General features: G+C 43.0%; 1 pseudogene; it reads left to right on the forward strand.

Annotated features, from left to right (window-relative positions):
* The first annotated feature begins 6,476 nt into the window (after positions 1–6,476).
* LOC138452677 (ubiquitin-conjugating enzyme E2 J2 pseudogene) lies at positions 6,477–7,419 on the forward strand (annotated as a pseudogene).
* Positions 7,420–7,755: the final 336 nt, after the last annotated feature.

Consider the following 7,755-nt stretch of genomic DNA (forward strand, 5'->3'; position numbering starts at 1 on the left):
CTTTTGTGTATTTTGTATTTGTATTTTATTTATATAGCGCGCCTAACCCTAGGGTATCTGGTCGCATTTCTTAGAGTGGCATATGTTACAGATTTACATACAGTTAATAACAAATTTACATGTAGTTGATACAGTTAATAACACATTTACATGTAGTTGATATAATGCAAGAGTTTGACAGATAAGTGCATCACAATAGGTACAGGGCTAAGATAATTGACAATTGTACAAGTTACTGTGTTTCCTGTGAGATGAGCCAACTTTTTGCATTTTTCCTGAAGTTGATGTAAGACGGTTCAGTTCTAAGGGCTACAGGCAGTGTGTTCCAAGTTTTGGCTGCAAGGACGGGGAAGCTGCTACCCCTGCACTTTTGTGGAAACCTGACTCAACGAAGGCCACACTCCCAAGAGTATGGCCAACTCAAACAGCAAAGTAATGCAGTCCAAATAGCAGTCCAAAATAATGAGCTTGTACCGTGCAAATCTAAAGTAGCATAATGCGTGAAATCTCACCTGTAGGGACGAGTTCTCATGAAGATGGACTATTATTGCTAACAGCCCTGGTGGAATACCCCAAGATCTTAACTTGTTCCAAAGGCGCCCTCTATTAATGGTATCAAATGCTTTCGATAAGTTGATTGGGGCGCCATAGAGTCAATCAGTGCATTTCACGCTTTCTCGCGCAGAATGTTCACAATTAGGCTGTTCAAGGACATGGACATACCTTTCCGGAAACCTATCTGGGCTTTATCTAAATGCCACGGCTCTCTGCCTGCTATTCTAATTCCTGGAGGACAGCACTCGCGAACGGCTTGCTGTCTGCATCTAAAAGGGCAATAGGGCGATAGTTAGCTGAATCTGACCGATCAGCGTTCTTGTAAATTGGAATTATAATTGCAGTTCACCAGCTCGTCGGGCAGCATTTCAGACGCATCACATTATTGAACAAAGCCAATAGGTCATACAGCTATATCTGATTTGAAAATTGTATTTGTTAGACCGTTTGGCCGGCTGAAAAATTCTTTATTAATTGTTCTACCACCTCTCTGGTCAATTTCAGTGACTAGGACCCACTGACAGTCCTAGCTACCTCATCTCCAGACGGATTTCTATATAGTTCTTTACAATGTTTTGGCCAGACATCCTCTGTTACGAAATTACTTTGCAACTGCGCTTGAGTCCCGCTTTCCTGGTTTACTAACGCCCAAAAATTACACACATTATTTGATAGGAGGGTGCTCAACAAATTCCCCATGTCTTTGTTGCTTTAGGAATCTATGTGCTCTATTCCAGTTCCTATATACTGTCACCAGTTTCTTCTTTCCCATTAAGATCTCTATTTTCTTTGCATCTTCCTTATTGAGAGCGCTGATGTTCTTTCGCAGCTCCCTTTTGCGTATCCATGTTTCATGATTGAAGGCATATTTATGGATAGTGCTAGTTTTGTTCCCGATGTGTAAGGGTGTATACAAGTCCCAGAAAAGTGCTCGTGACATAGAGGTCACTGTCTAATTCAGATTTCTATTCAGCATGTAACCTCCCACTCCAAACGTCGACAATCTTTTTCCCCCCTGATTCAGCAGCAGATCTTTCTGCCCACCAATCACTGCTCTTGATTCCCCTTGGGAGAATTTAGCAGTTACCATATTAATGTAACTATTTGTCCTAATGATATGATATGATATGATATAGCATTTATAACACGCCTATACACAAGTGTTTCAAGGCGCGACGAGGCAAGGGAGGGGGAACAGAGGGAAGACAAAGACAATGATCTTACTAGGCCAGGTGACATTGAGATCGCACAAGTGCAGGGGAGGGGGTAAGGGAAAAGTGCAGGGGACAAGGGGTGAAGGGGCAGTGCAATACATAGGGTCAACAGTAAAATAAATAGAATAAAATAAATAAGAACAAGAGGTAAAAATGTGACCAGCTAGTGGCAAGTGCAGACATCAAGTTTCAAGAGCTGGTAGGGGACTGCAGGGAAACAGAATCAGCCCCCAAGTGCAGGTGTTGTCCGGGAGGCAGTGCAGGTGTGCAACTGGAGGGGATCTGGGCCCGAGATCATAGCGTAGCCAGGTGACCAGTGCAGTTTCAGTCAGGAGTTTAGCAGGGCAGAGGAGGAGAGAAAGCAGAAGCAAAGAGGAAGGTCTTGAGGTGCTTCCGGAATTGGAGATGGTTCTCCTCAAGTTTCAGAAACCCAGGAAGGATGTTCCAGAGGGAGGCCCCAGCCGAGGAGAGAGATCTATCACCAACTTGTTGCTTGGAGAAGCGACTGACCCTGAGGGAGTTGGAGGTGGATGAGCGAAGGGCCTGAGAAGAGAGAGTTGAAGGTATTGAAGGCCCAGGCCCCAGAAGGCCTTGTGGACACTGCAGAGGATTTTGAACTTAATCCTTGCAGTCACTGGGAGCCAGTGCAGTGATTTCAGTCCTGGAGAGATACGATCCCTGGGCTTGAGGCCAAGGACACGTCTCGCAGTCCTGTTCTGGATGAGTTGCAGAGGGCGGAGAGTAGAAGCAGGCAGATTTAGAAAGAGGCTAATTCAGTAATCCAGCCTAGAGAGAACCAGGGCTCTAGAGACAGTGAGCTTCTGGGGGAAGCAGAGGAAATGAAGAATACCTCTGAGGAGGTGCAGCTGGTAGTGTGACGTCTTAGAGATGTCGGAGATGTGAGGAGAGAAGGAGAGTGAGGAGTCGAAGATGACCCTGAGGTTTTTAGCCTCACAGGTGGGAGCAGGAAGAAGGCCAAGAGAGGCCGGCCTGGGAGCGACAGGAAAGGAGGGAGCTGGTGTGCTGATGAGGAGAGTCTGTTTTATTGGCATTAAGGCAGAGATCATTGCACATCTCCATACTTGCACACTGATCGAACATGTAATCTATGATGGAACTCGACAGACCACTTTTCCATGTTGGAGCCAAGTGTAGATCCCCCTTGATATTTCCATTGCCCAGCACCAGATCCCACTCACTAACAAAGGTCATCAATTTCTTTCTATTTTCACAAGCCAGGAGGTTTTTGTACAGAGATGATTTTGTTAACAAACTAAATGAATTCATGTCAACCACCATTATTACACTTATTGTCTCCCCGTGGAGAAATCCTCCAACAATATTTCAGATAGACTTTCCAAGAATGTTTCTAAGCCTGAACGCGAGAGTTTCCAATAGAAATGCAATACTATTAGACTTTTCAGATTTTCACCAACCTGGTAATGGAATTTTTACTGCGAGGTTGCCTTAGGTATTACTCAATCTTTCTGATTTTATTATTATTGAGTTCCTGGAGGAAATGAATAAACCCCCAGAGGGACGTCCTTCATTAAAATGAGTTACCTTTTGTTCTAATATGGAGAAACCGTCTATTTTAACTCCGACCTTTAGCCAGGTCTCTTGCAGCAGAATCAGATTGTATTTTCAGAATATTTCTGTTTGTGTTAAATCATTTGCGAAGCTCCTATGACCCTTCATGTTCCAACTTATCATGTCAATTTCACATTTGGCTAAAGCAACACATATGTCTTCCCCAGTTTCTAAAACACCTGTAAAAGGATGTCAGGTAACAGAGACCATACTTTATTTTTGGAGTCAAACAGACCACCAGACTGATTTATTACTCCTGCATCCCTTCCTCTACTTGTACTTGACTCTTTGTCTACAGATGTTGTAGGATCCTGATAGACTTTCCTCCCCCATCTGTTATTACTACCGTCACATGTATTCTTTGTTTTCTCATCTGATTTCCTGCTCATTATCATGTATCCCAAAATTTGGAAGCCATTTTCAGCCGCCAGCAGCGCGTTAGCCCCCAATCGAGTCTTCAGAGCAATTTGTACAATATTGGTACAATCAGTGTATGTAAAATGTATATAATTGATGTTGTGGGTTGAAAGAAGATATAGGTCAGGGATTTCTTTTGTGATTTGCAATATTGCCTGTCTGGTCAGAACCAATTGATGTATTCAGACTCTCGAAGCAACCAGAATCTTCAAGCTTGTCATGTCACAGAAGTACCCGCTACTGTACATTTTAAGGATATTATAAGTCACAGAGGAGTTCCATGACCAAAAAGATGAACAAAGCCAAGGTGACTTGCAATATCCTTTTTACGTATGGTCGGGGGTATTTTATTCTTTATACTACATGGCCACACACTGTCATCCCCTTTACTATGTGGCCTCTTGCTTCATTCAATGTAAAGGATCTTTCATTTGCTGATCCATATAATCGATGTAGAATCTGTTTGGATTTAAAGAAGCTAATATACAGCCTCTAAGCTGCATACAAATTGTTTAGGCACTTTAATAAAATGCATTGAAAAAACGTTTTCATTTTGTGTTTAAAAATAAGTAATAACATGCAGATTCTTGCTCACATGTGTTAAAACCCAACCATGCACAATTTAAACATTCTAACATAAACAGGTCATTGTCAATTAATGGCTGTCAAGGGTCACAAAAAAATAGGTTTACAAGCAAGGAATTTGAAAAGCTTGTCACGGTTGCATTGACAGTTGTAATTCTGCTCTGTGCTGGCTCAAGCAGAAGGCATTGTGATGTCACAACTGAAGCGTGATAGTTGATTAGAGAGCAGTTGTGATCCCATTTTCCTATTACAGGTCAGTTTTGATTGCCCAACTAGCCTGTGATTAGAACATTATGTCCAGGCGTTTGTATGGATATTGCAGGCTACCATGTATTGTGGAAAATGTTCTTTTCTGAACAATAAAATGAATACAGGCATGATGAAAAAAGAACAGCAAAATATCGGCTGGGATTTTAGTCAATCTTCTCACTACAAGAAGGCAGAAAAACAAAGTAATTATGTACCTCACACATAGCAATCGGAGTGATCCCCCGATTGGTGCGTATTAATGTTTTAACAAAAATGCAAGTCCCAGCAATAGGACACACTCACAAGCCATTGTGCATCGTGGCTTTAATTAGTGTGTGTGTGGTTGCATGTAACGCATCCGGGGGAGCCCATTCCACAGTGGTGTACACATGATCTTATTCAGGCAGGAGTGGGCCTCCTCTTCCTCCAGCCTTCATTGGTGTCCATCTCTTCCTTCTAGGCACCCTGCCAGACCTTAATCTGCCAGCTTTTGCATATACACACGTAATCATGAAATGATCCCCAGCCTCTGTTTTCTAAAACAGAAATCCCAATAAGGTCAACTTCTTCTCATAATTTAAGGTTTATGTGTCTGCAACTAGTCAGTTTCCTTTTTCATTCTCGAAAACCACATTAAACACATTACATTATTTGATTCCAATCCCTTCATTAAAATGTTTTTACAACGTTAAAAAATAAAAGAAAATATTGAATTTACTGATTGGTACCAGTTGCTTAAATTTTCTAGCAGCTGAACTGCATTTTGTAATACAGTTGTTGCGTATCACATTTTCAGGGCAGGGGGTCCTCTGAATCAGATCAGAGCACCCTCAGTCGACTGGTCAACTCCACATATATACCTGCCAATGAGCATCAGGCACTGGAAGAAACGTTCCCACGAGGGCCTGGCAGACGGTCTGGGCTGGTGCATGCCCACTGGTGGATATGGCAGGGTGGCATTGTGCGCTTGAACTAAATGAGCACCATAGATCATTATGAGAAGTCACAGTCTCCATCAGCTCACACTTAGGACAGGCCTGACGGTTTATGAATCATCACTACACCGCAAAGTGACAGGGTTGCGGCTAATGAGATGACCACATTGGCAGTGCCATTAGTTACGCCAGTCTCAAGCATGCACCCTGTAACGTCTGCTAAGCCTGTGCACTCCTTCACAACCAAAGGAGCTCCAGGGGAAGCGGCCACCATCTTGATGTAGTTTTACTTCACCATACCGACCCAGAATGTATATCTGAAAATCCCATGCTTCTATCAGGCTACCTATTTGTGTACACCGCCATCAACCCCATGCAGGCCTGGGCTGTTGCATGTAACCCACTCTCTCATTTCGGTTACCATTTTTGAACCCAATGTTATTTCCCTAAGTTTGCATATTCCCCAAACCTTCTTCGCCTAACTCAGTATTTCTCCCAATAAGTAAACTCTTAGATTCTTCCCAGAAGTTCACAACCCTCTGCTGGTGATGGGCCAGACTTCCATATATTTCCTACCTCACATTGCACATGGCTGAGTTGCCCCCTCCCCGCCCACTTGAGAGAAGTATGCCTCTTAGTTAACACTGCAGTCACATTTTGGAATCTAGTCTGCAGAGGAAGAAGATCACACAAGCCCTCCGCCCCTCCCCCCCCCCCAACTGTCCTCAGTGTATCCATCCAGAGACTCTTGCGTATGTCCCTCCTACTTTTGATCATAAGTAAATCCTGCTAAATGCTCATTTAGATGGTATGTTTCTTACATGTAGAAATAAAATGACATTCTTCTTTTTTTTTTAATAGATGCTGAAAATTCTAACTGTGACCCCTGACATATATAGGTAATGGAACAACCTCAACACAAAGCATCACTGAAAAAGGCCAAAAATAAGGGTTTTTGTTTCTCTGGGGCTGGAGCACATTCAGGAGGCAATCCTGAAGAAGGTAGAGAGGAGAGAGATCAAGAATGAAAGATGAGTACCAAAAATATGAAGCGTGCACCTACAACAGCAATGAACCGGCTTAAACAAGACTACCTGCGATTAAAGCAGGACCCTGTGCCCTACATCCGTGCCGAACCGCTGTCGGAAGATTTTCTTAAATGGCACTATGTCATGAGAGGTCCTCAGGGGACACCCTATGAAGGTGGATACTATCATGGAATGTTGGATTTTCCAAAGCAGTTTCCTTTTCGGCCTCCCAGCATTTACATGATTACACCCAATGGCAGATTTGGGTGCAATCAAGCATTATGCCTTTCAATCAGCAGCCACCATCCGGAAACCTGGAATCCCGCCTGGTCCGTTTCCGCCATCCTGATTGGCCTCTTGAGTATCATGGTGGAGAAGAAAGAGACTGAGGGCAGCATGGAGAGCACCGACTCCAAGAAGAGAAAGCTGGCTGCAAGAAGCTTAACATTCAACCTGAAAGACGACATTTTCTGCCAGTTGTTTCCGGAAGTGGCAGAGGAAATAAAGGGAAAACTAGAAGCTCAACAAAAGCTTGAACAGCAAGGCCTTCTGAAATCCATCCACAGCCAAAATTACTCGGAGGAATCCTTCAATAGCCACTTAGCAGTGGGAAACCAGCTGGGCTTCCAGCACGCCCAACGGATCCATAGAGTTTTAGGCAGAGGTTTGGTGAAGGCTTTCGCCATAGTCGTTTTAGCAGCTTTTGTCTTTATTTACTTATGTCTTTATTTCTTTTCTTTTTTTCATTGATTTTTTGACATTTGTCAAGCACCTACGCCCACGGGCATCAGGGCGCTGTTGCAATCCATTTACATTGAGAGTTAACTATAAACTGGTGGTGTGATCTGATACAAGCATAACAATAAACTGTACAAATTACTTAGCCGCTACATTTGGACCATCTTAGGCAAATAGCCAAGTTTTTTAGAACCTTTCGGAAGGGCCATGTTTGTACTGAGAAGCATAGCCTAAGACCTAGGCATGACCAGGAAGCAAATTAATCAAGGTTTTCAAATAACATCTTTGGGAGTTATGCAAGCTTCCTGTTTATAATTAGTAATGCTCCTATAATTCAGGTGCAATACTTAGACATTAAGAGCAGTTGGCGAAGCCTTGAAATAATATGTTTCTTAACAGTGAACTATGTATGATATACTAACTACAGTGTGTCTTAATGTTTGA

This window comes from Ambystoma mexicanum, chromosome 4p (assembly GCF_040938575.1).
Source record: "Ambystoma mexicanum isolate Mex_15411 chromosome 4p, UKY_AmexF1_1, whole genome shotgun sequence".
Taxonomy (NCBI): Eukaryota; Metazoa; Chordata; class Amphibia; order Caudata; family Ambystomatidae; genus Ambystoma; species Ambystoma mexicanum.